This window comes from Pseudoliparis swirei, chromosome 11 (assembly GCF_029220125.1).
Source record: "Pseudoliparis swirei isolate HS2019 ecotype Mariana Trench chromosome 11, NWPU_hadal_v1, whole genome shotgun sequence".
NCBI lineage: Eukaryota > Metazoa > Chordata > Actinopteri > Perciformes > Liparidae > Pseudoliparis > Pseudoliparis swirei.
The window spans coordinates 9852712-9869788 of NC_079398.1; the positions used below are offsets into that span (position 1 = coordinate 9852712).

Sequence of the window (17077 nt, forward strand, 5' to 3'; positions counted from 1 at the left end):
CTCGGCACTGAGCACCTCAGAGATCAATTATCTGGTGATGTGGTTTCTGTAGACGGCATTGCCCTGGCATCCAACACCACTGTAAAGAATCTCGGCGTTATCTTTGATCGGGACTTGTCCTTTAACTCCTGTAAAGAATATATATTATAGTTTAGCATAGCTTAGTATTGTTTGCATAAATATTATGTGTAAGATGGAAAACACTGAATGGAAGTTAAAATCTCCAGCGGAGAACTCTGGTGCCTGACTGATCTAAAGAAAGATAACAGTGACGCTTGGTGAGGTTCCGTGAGCCCCCCTCCTCCGCATCCACACATTCCGGAGGTGATCACATACAAAGAGCTCTCTATACTCTCAGAGCATAGGAAGGGTCCTGATGTGGCCATTATTCTCCTTTTAGACACTCGAGGTCACTCACTTTCCCCTTCACCTATCCCCTCACACGCTCACACACTCACACATGGGAAGAAGCCCCGGTGTGTGGACGGCCCTCGAGAAGATCCAGGCCCCATCCCTGAAGAGATAAGGGCCGAAGGAGTCTTCTTACAAGAGAGGACTATTAAATCAACTATCTCCTTCCCACACTTCTTTTCACAACCTATGCACTCATTGGCAGACGAGAAGAACCAATGAAGGAGCGACAACGCGGAAGCAGAGGACCAAGAGCCAATGAGAAAACCCACCCCTTATCGCCTGACGAATCAGAACTGTTCCTTTCGGCTATTTAAAATGGCTGCACACTCTGAACCGGCGTCTTCTCTCCAGCGCTGGGGCCACTGGTCCCAGCTGAGGAGGGGGGTCCATGCATGATGTCTACTTGTATCCTGATTTCTGAATAAAATGCTTTTAGATGTAACGTAGAAGTCTACCGCTCTTTCTTCCAGTGAGTGTCGTCCAGGTGGTGTGTCGCTGTCCAACTCCAACAAATGGTAGCAGAGCAATGGTTGTGAAAACCGGTCCAGAGACCTGAGGAGGACAGCACCTGAGACCCCAGACGGACCACTTGTTTTAAGACCCGCTCCGAGAAACTGATCATCGGTGTCAAAATAAGGTAGGACTGAACCTATTTATTTCAAATCAGTCAAATTGAACACTCTAAACTTTATCAGGAGTATTGGATGTGAGTATTGGAAAAATGTTTGACAATTTATAATAAATAAAGTGGGCAAAGTTTGACAAAGTCCTCTAACATAAGTGAGGCCAGCCATAAGGCTGGAGAGTCGACTGAAAGGAACCGGGGCCGCATTGTAAGTCCTCTAGCATAAGTGAGGCCGGAAGGTAGCTGGAGAGTCGACGAAAGGAACCGGGGCCAGCAGTTCAAGTCCTCTAGCATAAGTGAGGCCGGCGGGTAACGCTGGAGAGTCGACCCGAAGGAACCGGGGCCGCAGTTCAAGTCCTCTAGCATAAGTGAGGCCGGTAACGCTGGAGAGTCGACCGAAGGAACCGGGGCGCGGTTCAAGTCCTCTAGCATAAGTGAGGCGGCGGGTAACGCTGGAGAGTCGACCCGAAAGGAACCCGGGCGCGCGGTTCAAGTCCTCTAGCATAAGTGAGGCCGGCGGGTAACGCTGGAGAGTCGACCCCGAAAGGAACCGGGGCCGCGCAGTTCGAAGTCCTCTAGCATAAGTGAGGCCGGCGGGTAACGCTGGAGAGTCGACCCCGAAAGGAACCGGGGCCGCGCAGTTCGAAGTCCTCTAGCATAAGTGAGGCCGGCGGGTAATGCTGGAGAGTCGACCCTGAAAGGAACCGGGGCCGCGCAGTCTAAAGTCCTCTAACATATGTGAGGCCAGCCATAAGGCTGGAGAGACGACCCCGAAGAAGTGTGGGCCGCGTAGAAATTAAACACATGTGTATGCATAAAACTGTGAATGAATGTTGAATACCGGTGGTGAATAAAAGTTGTCAAAGTGGAATCAACAGAGCAGAGTCGAAACCTGACGGTGTCAACAAAAGCTCTGGTCTGTTGAATTGCACGAGTGATAAATGAGGATTTATTGTTCTGAAAGGCACGTTGCTGAGTAAAGAACACATTGTATGGCGATTATGTACTACGTTTAAGAGCAGGTACGAGTTTGAGATTGAGGAGGATACGGAGAAACAAAGAGGTAACTCCGCTTAACACGCAAAAATACAAGAGCAGAAAGGAGGGGGGACAAGCAGAGAGCTGCTGCGCGTCTCAGTGAGCGCACGCGCTTTTCACACAACAGAGCAGCCCCTCCCCTACCCACTTAGCTGCGCGCCGTTTTACACCCTGCAGGCACCCAGAGCGAGCCAAGATGAGAGAATAACAGAGCAAGAACAAGGATGGAAGAATTCCTTTTGAAGATAACTATTAATTAGTAGAGTGTGCGACCATCTTTTACTTTTTGAAATGATGCTTTAAAGAAATGCATTGTTTTGCCAAAGTTTTAATTTTTCTTTAAATTAACTGATCAATTGCCCGGCTAGCTCAGTCGGTTGAGAATTCTAATTCAAAGGTTGTAGGTTATTCAGTTTTAAATTGATCCCCTTTATTATTTTATATAGTCATCTATTTTATATTCCTCAGTCTCTCTTAAAGATTTGACCCCTTTCAAGCATAACTGAAGTTTTCCAGCCACAAGGCACCTCTCTTAGCAGTTCAGATTTAAAAAATAAATAAAAGAAAAACTGAGAAAAAGGTTGATGGTTCTAAGATAATGATGATGCCACCATTTGATGGTGAGGGAGGAGCAGCTTATTTAGGTAGAATCAGAGAGTTGTAGAACGACAAACTAGGGAAAGATTTCCTTGAAGATAGCATGACTGAACAGTTTTTAGGTTATCAATAGAATCATCAGTGACTGTGACCATACAGACCGAACTGAAAGGGATAGTAGGACTAAAGTACATGAACTTCTAAGACTGGGAAGCTCAGGTCAGACGCCAAATAGATAAAAATAAACAGAGCAGAGAAAAGATGAACCTGACCAAAGCAGAAGGAAATGGCACAAGCCACGGTGCAGCAGACTGCAGCACAACTACATGGACCTTAAGTCCCGTATCCAGCTCCTCCTCCAAATCCATAAGCACTGATCTATCAACAGCCACAGCAAGCCACGTTTGCACCGCTTCAAGCTTAGTTCCCTCAAACCTTATGTTCTGCAACAGGTGGGTCAGCAGCCCATAAAGAGGGCCCCACAACAGAGAGATAATATGCATAAAAGAAGCCTGTTTAGGAGTAAGAGGAGTAACAACTGGGGCAACGGAGGCTTTAGACGACTATTAATAACTGTTTTAATTATAGTCAGGCTGGACATTGGGCTAATTTTTGTCCTTATCCACCACAGGGTTAAGCAGTCTCAGTCAGGACCACTTCAGTACTCTCATAATGTAAACCCACAACAAGCACCCAACACATAGCCACAGCCACAAGGCAATAGTGATCCACGGCACCAGGCCCGGACCAGAGACACAAAATTAGGCGTGCCCAGATCCAACAGCTGACAGCGAACTGTACTCACTGAACAGAAATGTGCCACACCCACTAGTCACCCAATGATTCAACTGGAGACTAAAGAGACACTGAACAGGAAGCAAAGCGTCCGGTGGGACAGAGTAGATGATGATGACATCACACCTCTGCATGACAACATCCAGCAGTGGAGACTTTGGTTCAAAGTCCTGCATCCCTACCCGCCACCAGGGGACCAAAGACATTGTGCCCTTAACTACACCTTGATACAAGATGAGATCTGAATTCCTGAGGGACTGCCTGCAACACGAGATTGAGGTTCGTGAAGACCCAGCTAAGGAGGCTTGGAGATCGATGCAGAGAAGCAAGGAGTAGCAGCGGCCGATGAATGAACACCAGAGTTGCAGATTGTATGCAGTCGTTGACACTGCAGCTCGACGTCACAGTGTTGGTCCAGAGTGGAGGCACAGAGAAGAACAATGGTGAAAGCAGAGGTTGAGGCTACGGACTGGGTGCACAAACAAAATTAACACTTGCATTACTCCACATTTGAGAATATGTAAAGAACTGCACACACATCGGAGGTCCAGTTAGTATTAGAGACACATGCTTAGACACATGCTTAGCCACACACATAGTAGAGAGAACACTGATCATGGGGACACTGACAACATGCGAAACTTATTTCCAGACACTTTTAGGACTAAAGGGTGAACTGATGTGTGACTGATTCCGATAGCTCCCGTAGAGATAGAGTTAAAACCGCACGATTCCAATTTAATCGTCACCAGCATCCCTTAAGGATGGAACAGACTGTAGATATATTTTTTAAATCATAGAATGGTTGTTATAGGAAGGTGTACTGGAGAGGACGAGGGCTCCCTGGAATACATTAATTAATTAATCTCCAAAACTTGGAAAATGGGCCTTGATTTGGGGCCAATAAATAAATTTGTAACCCGTTCTTTAATAATTAGGCCGACTTATTATGATCAGATCAACGTGCTAATTTTTTGTTTTAATACTGTACATGGGGTAAAAAAGTGCGAGTCGGATTAACAAAGGGCCAGGTCAAACTAAATTTTTTCTTGTTCCTTTGTGAGAAGACACGAGGTCAGTGGGGGTGAGACACATTGGCATAGTAGAGGACGCCATTACGATTTGGATTAGCGCCTCCGAGAGGTTCTGAAATAGATACTTCGTAAAGGGGATTAAGGGGTTTACCTTTTAGCACCATCGTGTGGTTGGTGTTGGAAATTACATCCGACACACCAGAGTTACATGCTGCTGCTGTTTTCACCAACACATTTTTGACAATTTGGATTTAAGAGATATTTTTCTTTGAGTACTATTGCCAGTGTTGAAGATATAGTGTTGGGTTTACTATTGATTTCTGATAAACAATAGTGGTTATTATTACAGTAAATGCCGTTAGGCTTACGAGTAATTGATTTCTCATCACCGTTTCAAAACTGAGGTTTTTATTTTAGTCGGTTTCAAAGGATAGTTTTGGGTTTACTGTTTTTTGGAAAAATAGTGGTTATTATTACAGTCGTCCGTTGGACGTACGAGTAATCGATTTCTCATGAGCTGTTAAGAAACTGACACCTATTTATGCGACGTCCTAAATTGGCAGTTTTGTTTAAAGAAACAAATATTCTCCCATTCTACAGTATATTGTTAAATGTTTTGTGTAATAATAACGTCCTTTTCCCATTTTTGACAGCTGCAGGCTGTAACAAGTCTTGATGCTTGACTGTTTTGATTGTCTGTGATTGCTGTTTAACCAAAGTAACAGTTTCTGCCATCTTGTTTACGAAAGATTGAAAAAAAAGAAAAAAAAGATTTGCATAAAAGTAACAGTCTTTTCCCATATTTGAGACTACGTTGTATAATTGTGTACACTGTACATTTGCTAATTTGAAATGTATCCCAACCGCACCGCACCCACGTTTAGACACATAGTGTAGAAAAAATTGTCTTTCAATTTCTTTCGAAAAATCGATTTACGATTTTGTGAGGGATTTTGATCTGACATTTTTTTATATTTTTTTTTAGGAATTTCTGTGGTCTACATTTACATTTCCTTACATATATTAAGCCTCAGCACCTGATCCCCCTTAACAAGAAAGAAGTTGACTGCAACATGCATCCACCTTGAGTTTTCTGAATCAAAGGTTGTTTCAGAGAAAGGAGGGATAGAAGATGCAGAGACAGTTGTGGCTGATACCGAGATGTGGCGTTCAAGGAGTGATCATGTCTGGCTGGCACAGCTTTGCAACCAAACACTTACCACATTTAGAAACAAGCACCTACAAGAAGTTGAGAAATATTTCTAGAGAGCACATTCACACGGAGCAGTCTATTGCCCAATCACAGGTGATAGTCGAGAGCTAATCAACAATTGAAGCAATTGAGACAATGATGGCTAAATTATCCTCAAAGGAGGGAGAACATTTCTCCCATGAGTTATTGACATGAAGACCCATGCGGGGTCTACAGAGAGTTAGGAGACAGTCCTAGACTTGACAAATTTCAGAGAATATTCTGGGAAAAAATAACTGACCAGATCTAAGTTTTTCTCCAAGTAGGTTGCTGAAGCCCACTAGGAGCCAGCTGATGAGTCATCAGTGGAACCAGGTGACTGGGTAAGACTCGAGGTTCACAAGAGGAAGTGGACTGAGCCCAGGTGGACAGGGTGTTTTGAAGTCATTGCAAGGACTTCACAGCGCCCTCCAGGTGAGAGGCTTCACCAAGAAAGGAGCACCGTATAACACATTGTACATTTGCAGATCAGCCGGCCGAAGAATCACAACCAGCCGCTGAATAGTTGCCTCATCAGGGTAATTCTGACTAACAGATGTGAGGTCACTTCCACACATTTCTGCCTAGGCGCAGGAGCGAGAGTTAAGACTGCAACACAGAAAGTTGTCGCATACGACATCAACTCTCACTGTTCACTGTGTGAGACTTGCCATTAGCTGCACCACCAGGTGCGACTGTTTGTTTTCCCATGATGCTTTCAAGGGACGAAGAGAAGATTGACGGACGAATACCTGCCTGCTATCAGATCCTAGTAGGATTTGAATATTTCTATGCCCTAGTCAAGGGCCATAGATAGGATCAATTGCATTTATCATAACCAGTAAAGATAAATAAAGTTAGATTGGATTGGATAAGTAATTGAGACTCTGTTGGACGACGGATGGCCATTTAATAGATGATTCCTCCCACACGGGTTGAGAAGCTGTTCCTCCGACTCAGTTAAAGATTGCAATTCAAGCCTAGAAAGTATTAGATACTTATTAAATATAGAAATTAAAATACAATTTTCATAGTCAAGTGTCACATTCTGTATAGATCCGGCCTAGTGGCTGTTGTGTTGTGTTTTCTCATTCTCTTCAACAGCTACACCTGACGCTCCAGCATCGACCTCCATCGTGTGCTGACTGCCTGCTGAGAGGACCTGCCATGAGGAGCTGCCCACAGGAGCATCGGACACCATCATCACCCGGCTCAGAGACTGAGGAGCCAATGAAGAGCACGCTCTACCACCCACGATGCTGCCCATGGGAGTCATGTCGAATCCAGGGCCCATGCGACACCAGTGGAAGAAGAACAACAAGCCTGACCAGGACGATCCAGACGAAATCAAGTTCGAGACCACCGGATAAAAGACCCCATCGACAGCCGGAGGAGACGCTGACGAGGAGCAGAGGAGCAGAGGAGCAGAGGAGCAGAGGAGCAGAGGAGCAGAGAACCAGAAGGACTTCCAGGACCCAGACCAGGATGAAGCAGATGACGCAGACCAGACAGGATGAAGCAGATGAGTTGCAGCGGGGACCGGATCGTCAACTGGTTATCAGGATGCCAACCTGCTACTCACCAGCCGCTAGGATGCAAGACCCCCCCCCCACCTGACCACTCTCAATTTCATCTCTTTCCTTCGACACCTGCACATTACAGATTTAACGCACACAGACATACTGACTTCCCTAGGATGGAAGATCTAAGAGGGTGGATCGGAGTACCACATGACAGAAACCACGCCCCTGTTTCCATCCCTAACAGAGAGAGACTATGCCAGCGAGAAATAGGTATCTTACAGGTCTTATGGGACCTTAATCTAGGCAACGAGAGATCATATTTCAGGAGACTCATTCACGTCAAATGGCAGAGCTAAGACAGGACGAGGAGACCAGGACACATAGCCACTTAGGGAGGCCAGGCCATGACAAGATCTGGCATAAAGAGGGAAATAAATATTCCCAGAGAAAGGGTTCACATCCAGCGGATGTGAAAAGAGGGATTTGTAAAGAATATATATTATAGTTTAGCATAGCTTAGTATTGTTTGCATAAATATTATGTGTAAGATGGAAAACACTGAATGGAAGTTAAAATCTCCAGCGGAGCACTCTGGTGCCTGACTGATCTAAAGAAAGATAACAGTGACGCTTGGTGAGGTTCCGTGAGCCCCCCTCCTCCGCATCCACACATTCCGGAGGTGATCACATACAAAGAGCTCTCTATACTCTCAGAGCGTAGGAAGGGTCCTGATGTGGCCATTATTCTCCTTTTAGACACTCGAGGTCACTCACTTTCCCCCCCCTTCACCTATCCCCCTCACACGCTCACACACTCACACATGGGAAGAAGCCCCCGGTGTGTGGACGGCCTTCGGAGAAGATCCAGGCCCCATCCCTGAAGAGATAAGGCCCGAAGGGAGTCTTCTTACAAGAGAGGGACTATTAAATCAACTATCTCCCCTTCCCACACTTCTTTTCACAACCTATGCACTCATTGGCAGACGAGAAGAACCAATGAAGGAGCGACAACGGCGGAAGCAGAGGACCAAGAGCCAATGAGAAAACCCCACCCCCTTATCGCCTGACGAATCAGAACTGTTCCTTTCGGCTATTTAAAATGGCTGCACACTCTGAACCGGCGTCTTCTCTCCAGCGCTGGGGCCACTGGTCCCAGCGGAGGAGGGGGGTCCATGCATGATGTCTACTTGTATCCTGATTTCTGAATAAAACGCTTATAGATGTAACGTAGAAGTCTACCGCTCTTTCTTCCAGTGAGTGTCGTCCAGGTGGTGTGTCGCTGTCCAACTCCAACACTCCCATGTAAATCAAATCTCAAGGACTGCATTCTTTCATCTCCGCAATATTTCAAAAATCAGGCACATCTTTTCTCAAAAAGATGCAGACAAATTGGTCCACGCGTTCGTTACTTCTAGACTGGATTACTGCAACTCCTTATTATCAGGCTGCTCTAATCTAATCTCTTAGGTCCCTCCAGTTGATCCAGAATGCTGCAGCTCGTATTCTCACTAAAACCAAAAAAAGAGATCACATTACTCCAGCATTAGCTGCTCTGCACTGGCTCCCAGTAAAATCAAGAATCACTTTTAAAATTCTTCTCTTAACCTCCAAAGCCTTGATTGGTGATGCCCCATCATATCTTAAGGAGCTTGTAGTACCATATTGCCCCACTAGAGAGCTGCGCTCACTAAATGCGGGGCTACTTGTAGTAGAGCCTTCAGTTATCAAGCTCCTCCTCTTTTATGAAACCAACTTCCACCTTCAGTCCGGGAGGCAGACAGTCATCTCATTTAAGGGTCGACTTAAGACTTTCCTCTTTGACAGAGCTTATAGTTAGGGCTGAATCAGGTTCACCTGGTCCAGCCCCTTGATACGCTGCTATAGGCTTATAGCTGCTGGGGGACGTTTAGGATACACTGAGCACCTCTCTCCTCTTTTCTCCCTCCTTGTGGATGAATTTTCATCTCTCTATTGCACATTACTAACTCTGCTTTCTCCCCGGAGTCCTTTTGACTTCACGTCTCATAGGGTCATCACAAAGCCTCTGTTGCTCTCCTGAAGGTTTCTTCCTTTTTTTCCCCATGAAGGGTTGTTTGGGAGTTTTTCCTGATCCGATGTGAAGTTTTGGGACTGGGATGTATATATGTACAGATTGTAAAGCACTCTGAGACAAATTTTTAATTTGTAAAAATGGGCTGGACAAATAAACTGAACTGAACTGAACAGATCAGTAAGCAGCAGCAAAAATCATAAAAAAGAGACCCTGAACACATCGTCCTTATGCTCAGCTGAAGCCACAGTAGCAATCATGTGTGAGTGTAAGTTATGTGATAACCTTCAGGTATTTTGGACAAAACTCATTTTTAAATGAGCTTAAAATCAGATCTGAATGAATAAAAGTACAGTTTTAAATCAGAAAAAAAGGATGAAGGCATTAGTTACCGGGGGGCTTGTGAAGATATTAAAATATGGTCCTCTCAGTGCCAGATACTTGAATGCCGAGGTTCTCCCAGCGGCGCTGCCCTCGTGGCTTTCACACGCCCAGCCCATGTGAACAATCTGTGGAGAAAGACAGGATGACATTTACACAAGCTTAATATTTGATATAAAAAAAGAAAAAAAAGAAGACATGTACACAATGGATACTCAATAAACAGAGCCGGGCACATTTGACAGAAACCCCACTGTCCAGCTGCTGCAGAGCAACAGCTGACCTTTCATCTCCCTGTGAGTGACTCTGGATGTTCCTCTGAGCGCCTCCACTGTGTGTGCTCCTCCGCCTGCTTCACTCTATGTCCACTGGACCTTGTGATGAATAATGCACATCCAATATTTGACACGTTGCTTTTGACTCCATCCTGTCCATCTGCCGACTGAAGTGTTTTAATGGAGTGTTTCTGAGCTCTTTACATCCAGAGCTGCCTGGACCGCTGCGGGTGCGGATGCAGATGATAAGATGTTGTACCCCTGAGCTGTGGAGGAGGAGGAGGAGGAGGCTGCGAGTGAACAGCCTCAGGCTGCTGTGTTGTGATTATGTATCTGGGTTCAGAAACATCTGTTGGACTGGTGTGTTGAGATCCAGCTCACCTGGTCATCTGAAGAGCAGAACTTGTTGATGATCTTTATCTGTGAGAAGAAGGAAAAGGAACATCAAGAAGCGATTAAACCTATTATCATGTTAAGGGATCACATGGGAATTAAATTGTCATAAAGACCCCTTATTTAACATTGTTGCTGGTCCCTGACAACATATGCAGATCTAAAGAAACACAACAGATACAGATATAACAATTATGCATATTCTATGGTCAATGGAATTATTTTAAATGTTTCCCCAGTGTCATTCATGCACTTGAGAGCTCAAGATAATGTCCAATATTCAAAATATAACATATTGTAATTCGTTTTCACATTTATGTGACCTAATAACATTTTACTATTAGGTTAGTAGTTTAAATAACATCAATAGAAGTACCCAGTAAAGCGGGTTTAGTCAATTCTCTTCTCACAGTAATAGCTGTGTAGATGTGTCACTGAGGGGTAAACACAATGCATGAGTGTTTTATGTATATAAGTTATTAATTCTTCAATTCACAGTCAACAGACAGAGGACGTGTAAAAAAGGAGGGGTACAAATGTAATTCAATTCAATCTACTTTCCAATTGTACTTCTGTACAATCTGTACATACGACATGTTCTGTCCCGGGACCCTCACATCCCTTCAGGAAGACCCCCACCACCCCCCCCAAAACCTTTTAACGGGAAGACGAGGTGAAAACTCCTCTGAGGCTCCAAACAAGTATGAAGTTCGATTCTCAAAAACATTGTTACGCTCCTCCAAAGTGTATCTTGGAGGTGAAGATGATGAAAGATGTTGCATAAGAGTGCTCAAGAAACCTCTCAGACTGAATGGACCCCCCACCCCACCACCACCTGCTGAGTCAATTCAATTCAATTCAGTTTATTTGTATAGCCCAATTTCACAAATTACAAATTTGTCTCGGAGTGCTTTACAATCTGTACACATAGACATCCCTGCCCCAAAACCTCACATCGGACCAGGAAAAACTCCCAAATAACCCTTCAGGGGGAAAAAAAAGGGAAGAAACCTGGAGGAGAGCAACAGAGGAGGATCCCTCTCCTAGGATGGACAGATGCAATAGATGTAATGTGTACAGAAGGACAGATTTAGAGTTAAAATACATTCAATGAATATGACAGAGTGTATGAATAGTTCATAGTAGGCATATTCCACGATGGAGACCTCCACGATCCATCAGGCAGATGGCGGTGGGGAGGAGGAGTGGGCGGAGTCTCAACAGGACAGTGGCGTAGTCATGAGCAGGAATTCCACGACCCAGACGATCCATCAGGCAGATAGGATCTATGCCGTCTCATAGGGTCCGATGACCCCATGAGACGTAAAGTCAAAAGGACTTCCGGGGAGAAAGCAGAGTTAGTAACGTGTGATTGAGAGATGAAAATTCATCCTTAAGGAGAGAAAAAAGAGGAGATAGGTACTCAGTGCATCCTAAAACGTCCCCCGGCAGCTATAAGCATATCACACTCAGCATGGGGGCGGCTCCTGTCGCGCCTTGCCTCCGGCACAAAGTCAAGGTAGTGTCACTTGAAGTCCTCGTCTAATTACGCACAAACAAGATCCCCAAATTCTTCTTCCTGTAACAGATCACACGGCGTCGAGTCGTCCTCGAACACACCGGTGGCGTCTCAGGGCGTCTCGGAGTCTATTTAAAGGTTGTAGGTCATTACAAACAACAACAACAAAAAGTTCCGCTCTCTCTCCTGAATCGGGCGCACAATTACATCCTGATTGGCCGTTTAGCAATCACACTCCACGCCCGTGATTAGTGACGCAGCCGTGAATTCATGAGAAACTTTTAAAGGCAGCTGTGCGATCGACGGCATACAGTACGAGGAAAACCTGCGTCACATCATCAGCGGGGCAATCAAAGAGAAATGGGAGGAAATTAGAGAGAGAGAGAGAGTTATTTCTGTTGTATTATTATTATTATCCATATGAATTGTATGTTTTGTGTGGCTGTGTCTTGATGCTTTGGCAATATTGTTGTTGAAACATTCATGCCAATAAAGGCTATTGAATTGAAAGAGAGAGAGAGGGGGAGAGGGTTTCAAGTTTCAAGTTTCAAGTTTTTATTGTCACATCCCCTTTTATACAAGTATAATCGGTTCGTGAAATTCTTATGTGCAAAACACCCGACAGCAGTAGCAGACTAAAAAAAGAATAAGAATGAGAATAAACTATACAATATCCACACAAAAAAAAGAAGAAAGTATTAACAATATATATATAAAACAATGTAATAGAATATACATCATGGCAATATATATATATAAAACAATGTAATAAAATATACACTTTTTTGAGACTATATATATATATATGTATATACATACAATATATATATACAATATATATATATATAAACAATGTAATAAAATATACACCATGGCCATAGATATTCACAGAATATGTTCTGGTGTGTAGTGTTAATGAGGTCTCAGTCCTTGTTCAGCAGCCTGATGGCCTGACTGAAGAAGCTGTCCCTCTGTTACTCAATGCGGCACTTGATACTGCGGTATCGCCTGCCTGACGGTAGAAGGGTGAACAGTTTGTGGCCGGGTGGTTATTGTCTTTCATCATCCGTTTGGCCCTGGCCACGCACCGCTTGGTGTATATGTCCAGGATGGAGGAAGCTCACCTCCAACGATGTACTGTGCCGACCGCACCACCCTCTGTAGTGCCCTACGCTCCAGGGCGGTGCAGTTCCCGTACCAGACGGTGATGCAACCTGTCAGAACACTCTCGATGGTACTGGTGTAGAATGTTCTGAGGATGCGGGAGGCCATGTTGAATTTCCTCAGTCGCCTAAGGAAATACAGGCGTTGTTGGGCCCTTTTCACCACGTGAGTGGTGTGCGTGGTCCATGTGAGGTCCTCGGAGATGTGCACGCCGAGGAACTTGAAGCTGCTGACCTCTCTACTGCAACTCCGTCTATGGAGATGGGTGTGTGCTCTCCTCTCCGCTTCCTGTAGTCCACGATCAGCTCCTTGGTCTTCTTGACGTTGAGGACGAGGCTGTTCTCCTGGCACCACTGTACCAGTGATCCAACCTCCTCCCTGTAGGCTGTCTCGTCGTCGTCGGTGATCAGCCCCAACACTGTTGTGTCGTCAGCAAACTTGATGATGACGTTGGAGCTGTGCATGGCCGTGCAGTCGTGGGTGTACAGGGAGTAGAGGAGAGGGCTCAACACGCATCCCTGAGGGCTCCCGTGTTGAGGGTCAGCGGCTCTGAGGTGGTACTGCCCATCCTCACCACCTGGCGGCGGCCCGACAGGAAGTCCAGTATCCAGCTGCACATGGTAGAGTGCAGGCCTAGACCTCTGAGCTTGGTGTCGAGCTTGGCGGGAACAATAGTGTTGAACGCTGAGCTGTAGTCCACAACCAGCATTCGCACACAACAGTTCCTCCATTCCAGGTGGGAACAGGCGGTGTGAAGTGCCATGGCAATTGCGTCGTCGGTGGATCTGTTTTGACGATATGCAAATTGCCATGGGTCCAGCGTGGCAGGCAACATGGAACAAATGAAGTCCTTGACCAACCTCTCAAGCATTTACTGACAATCGAGGTGAGGGCTACGGGTCTCCAGTCATTCAGGCAGGTTACCTTGGGGTGTTTGGGGACAGGCACAATGGTGGACATCTTGAAGCTCTCAGGAACAACAGCCTGGGACAGGGAGAGGTTGAAGATGTCTGCAAGACTCCTGCCAACTGGTCTGCACATGCTCTGAGGCGCGCCCGGGATGTGGTCGGGACCTGCCGCCTTCGGATGTCCACCCGCTTGAAGGCTCTGCGCACGTCAGCCTCTGAGATGATCAGCAGGCTGGTCTCCTCGGCGGCGCTGCCTTCGGGCGGGCTGCCGCTCACGTCGAACCGAGCAAAGAATGTATTTAGCTCGCCTGGGAGGGAGGTAGAGGAGTTCTCTTCACCGCTGGTTCTCCTCTGAAGTCCGTGATTGTCTGTAGCCCTTCCACACACCTCTCACGTCATGGCTCTTGAGCTTTTCCTCCACCTTGTTCCTGAACTCCCGCTTGGCAGAGCCGATGGTCTTACGGAGGTCGTGGCGGGCTCTTTTGTATTCCGCCATATTCCCGAGTCAAAGGCGGTGTTACGCGTCGGAGTGCAGCGAACATCGCCATTTATCCACGGTTTCTGGTTGGGATAAATCCGAACCGACTTGGTAGGAACAACGTCATCTATGCATTTCTTGATGAACCCGATGACTGAGGACGCGTACTCACTGTCGTTGTTGTCCGACCCGACCCTGAACACATCCCAGTCAGTACGTTCAAAACAGTCCTGTAGCATAGACTCGATTGGTCCGACCAACGTTGCACTTCCTTCACAGCGATTGGTTGCTGCTTTAGCCTCTGCCTGTAGGCGGGAGTAGTTGGATGGAGCGGTGGTCCGATTTGCGAACGGTGGGCGGAGGAGGGCTTTGTATCCATCCCGGAAGGGAGTGTAGCAGTGGTCGAGAATCCGCTCCCCAGCGTGTTGCTTGTTATGTGTTGGTAGAACTTGGAGAACTTTCTTCAGGTTCGCTTTGTTGAAGTCCCCGCCACAATAAAAGCAGCCTCGGGTGTGCCGACTCCTGCTCGCTGATCGCCCCGTAGAGTTCCTTCAGCGCTATGTCCGTGTTAGCTTGAGGCGGAATGTACACAGCAGTTACGGTGACTGCTGTAAACTCCCGCGGTAGCCAGAATGGTCGACACATGAGCATTAGGTACTCCAGGTCCGGGGAACAGAACGACTTGAGAGTATGTACATGACTTTGGTTGCACCAAGATCTGTTTATCATGAGACATACCCCTCCACGATCTTTACCAGAGAGAGTCTTTGTTCTGTCCGCGGTGGACGGAAAATCCTGCCGACTCGATGGCTGAGTCGGTAACCTCCTCCGACATCCATGTCTCCGTAAGGCAGATGATGCAGTTGTCCTTAGTTTCCCGGTGGAATTGAATACGAGCCTGTAGCTCGCATAGCTTATTGTCCAAAGACTGTACATTTGCCAGTAAAATGGTGGGTAGTGGGGGTCGATTGGCTCGACGTCTCAGCCTAACCAGCACGCCAGCTCGCTTCCCCCTCCGTCGGCGACGTTTGCGTGAGATCGCGCCTAAAATGGACGGAGATAGTTCCGCTACTGTTCCTGGCGGGACGTCCGAGTAAGATTCAAGATTCAAGATTCAAGATGTTTTATTTGTCACATACACACAAGAGTTGAAAAACTCTGGTAGGCGGCGAGCAACTGCCGATCCAATCTCCAGAAGTGTGCATCTGTCGTACGTTAACTGGCTGCTAACGTTTTGTGCAAAAATAGTCGCAATAAGAAGAATAAATAACAAAAAACTACTACAAAATCCGGGAGCTCGCAACACAGCAGCCATCACGTACGGCGCCATATACACATCTCTTAATAGTCATCTCTTAATAGTCATCTCTTAATAGTCATCTCTTAATAGTCATCTCTTAATAGTCAACTCTTAATAATCATCTCTTCACTCAACACGCATTTGGAGGGCCTGCTCGCCTAAGCCCCTCCCCCATCCCACGGGCCCCAGTGCGACCTTACTCTATTTACGCCTCTGCTTCATGGCAAACGTGGTTGTTTGATGTTCTCCTATGTCTCAACTTCGGGGTGAAATTGCCCCGCTCGTAAGATATCTTATACATACTGAAGATCACGTCTCTGTGTATCAGTCGAGCCACTGTGTGCAGAACAACCGCGCTGTGTGTCAATATCCTGGAAGGGACTCTGTGCACACAGAGCTCACAGAAATCATCCTGCTTCATCCCCCCCCCCCCCCCTGCCTCCGTGGGAAATCAAAGCCACTTGATGCTTTTCCTCTCCTCTGTAATTATTCATTGTTTGAACAGGCTCGCCTCACGTTAGACTTCTCGATCGCGGCAAATTCCTCCCAAAATCCGTAAGAGATTTATCGCCGGTGGTTGTGCGAGCCCAAGGGACAAGATGAAGGGAATTCGTGGACGAGCTTAAAAACTAGTCTGAAACAGTACCTTTCCTTTTCTTTTTAGGACTTAAAATGTCCTTCACTACATGACCAATCCTGTTTAACTATGAGGTTCGGACGGCCCCAGCTCATTTGCATACAAGGACACATAAATGTCACGCATAAATAAATGAAGAAATACGTGTGGACACATAAATAGAAACATAAATAAATGAAGAAATACAGAAATGTAGAAATAGATTTATTTAATGATGTCCTGTTTTGGTACAACTTATATTTATTTATTCCTATATTTATTTATTGATTAAAAAAATTAAGCATTTAATTATTTACTCCTGTTTTTATTTATTTATTTATACATGTATTTAAGCATTTATTAATTCCTGTATTTATTCATGCATTTATTTATTTATTCATACTTAAGACATTTTATGTTAATGCAGTCACAGTGGGGATTTATGGATGAGTGGGGAATGGCTGTTCTTATGCTGGCACTGTGGGAGCAGTCATTTGGGGCGACGGTAGGTTTTGGAGGAACCAATCTGGGAATATTTCCCACATTCATTTATTCCAATTTCAAGGACGAAAAAATAAACCATTGCCTCTTTCTTTTTTTTTAAGTGCAATTTTCACGACCGGCAGGTAACGGTAGACATCTTTGAATCTCACTTGGAAAAGAACGAGGACATTAAAATTCATAAATTCCCGTCCTCAAATCTAAATAGGAACGCTCATGAAATGCTGTTGGTATTA

General features: G+C 45.7%; 1 pseudogene; it reads right to left on the reverse strand.

The window, feature by feature from the left end:
• LOC130201638 (gamma-2-syntrophin-like) overlaps window positions 1-17077 on the reverse strand; it is a 109457-nt pseudogene that overhangs the window by 16051 nt on the left and 76329 nt on the right.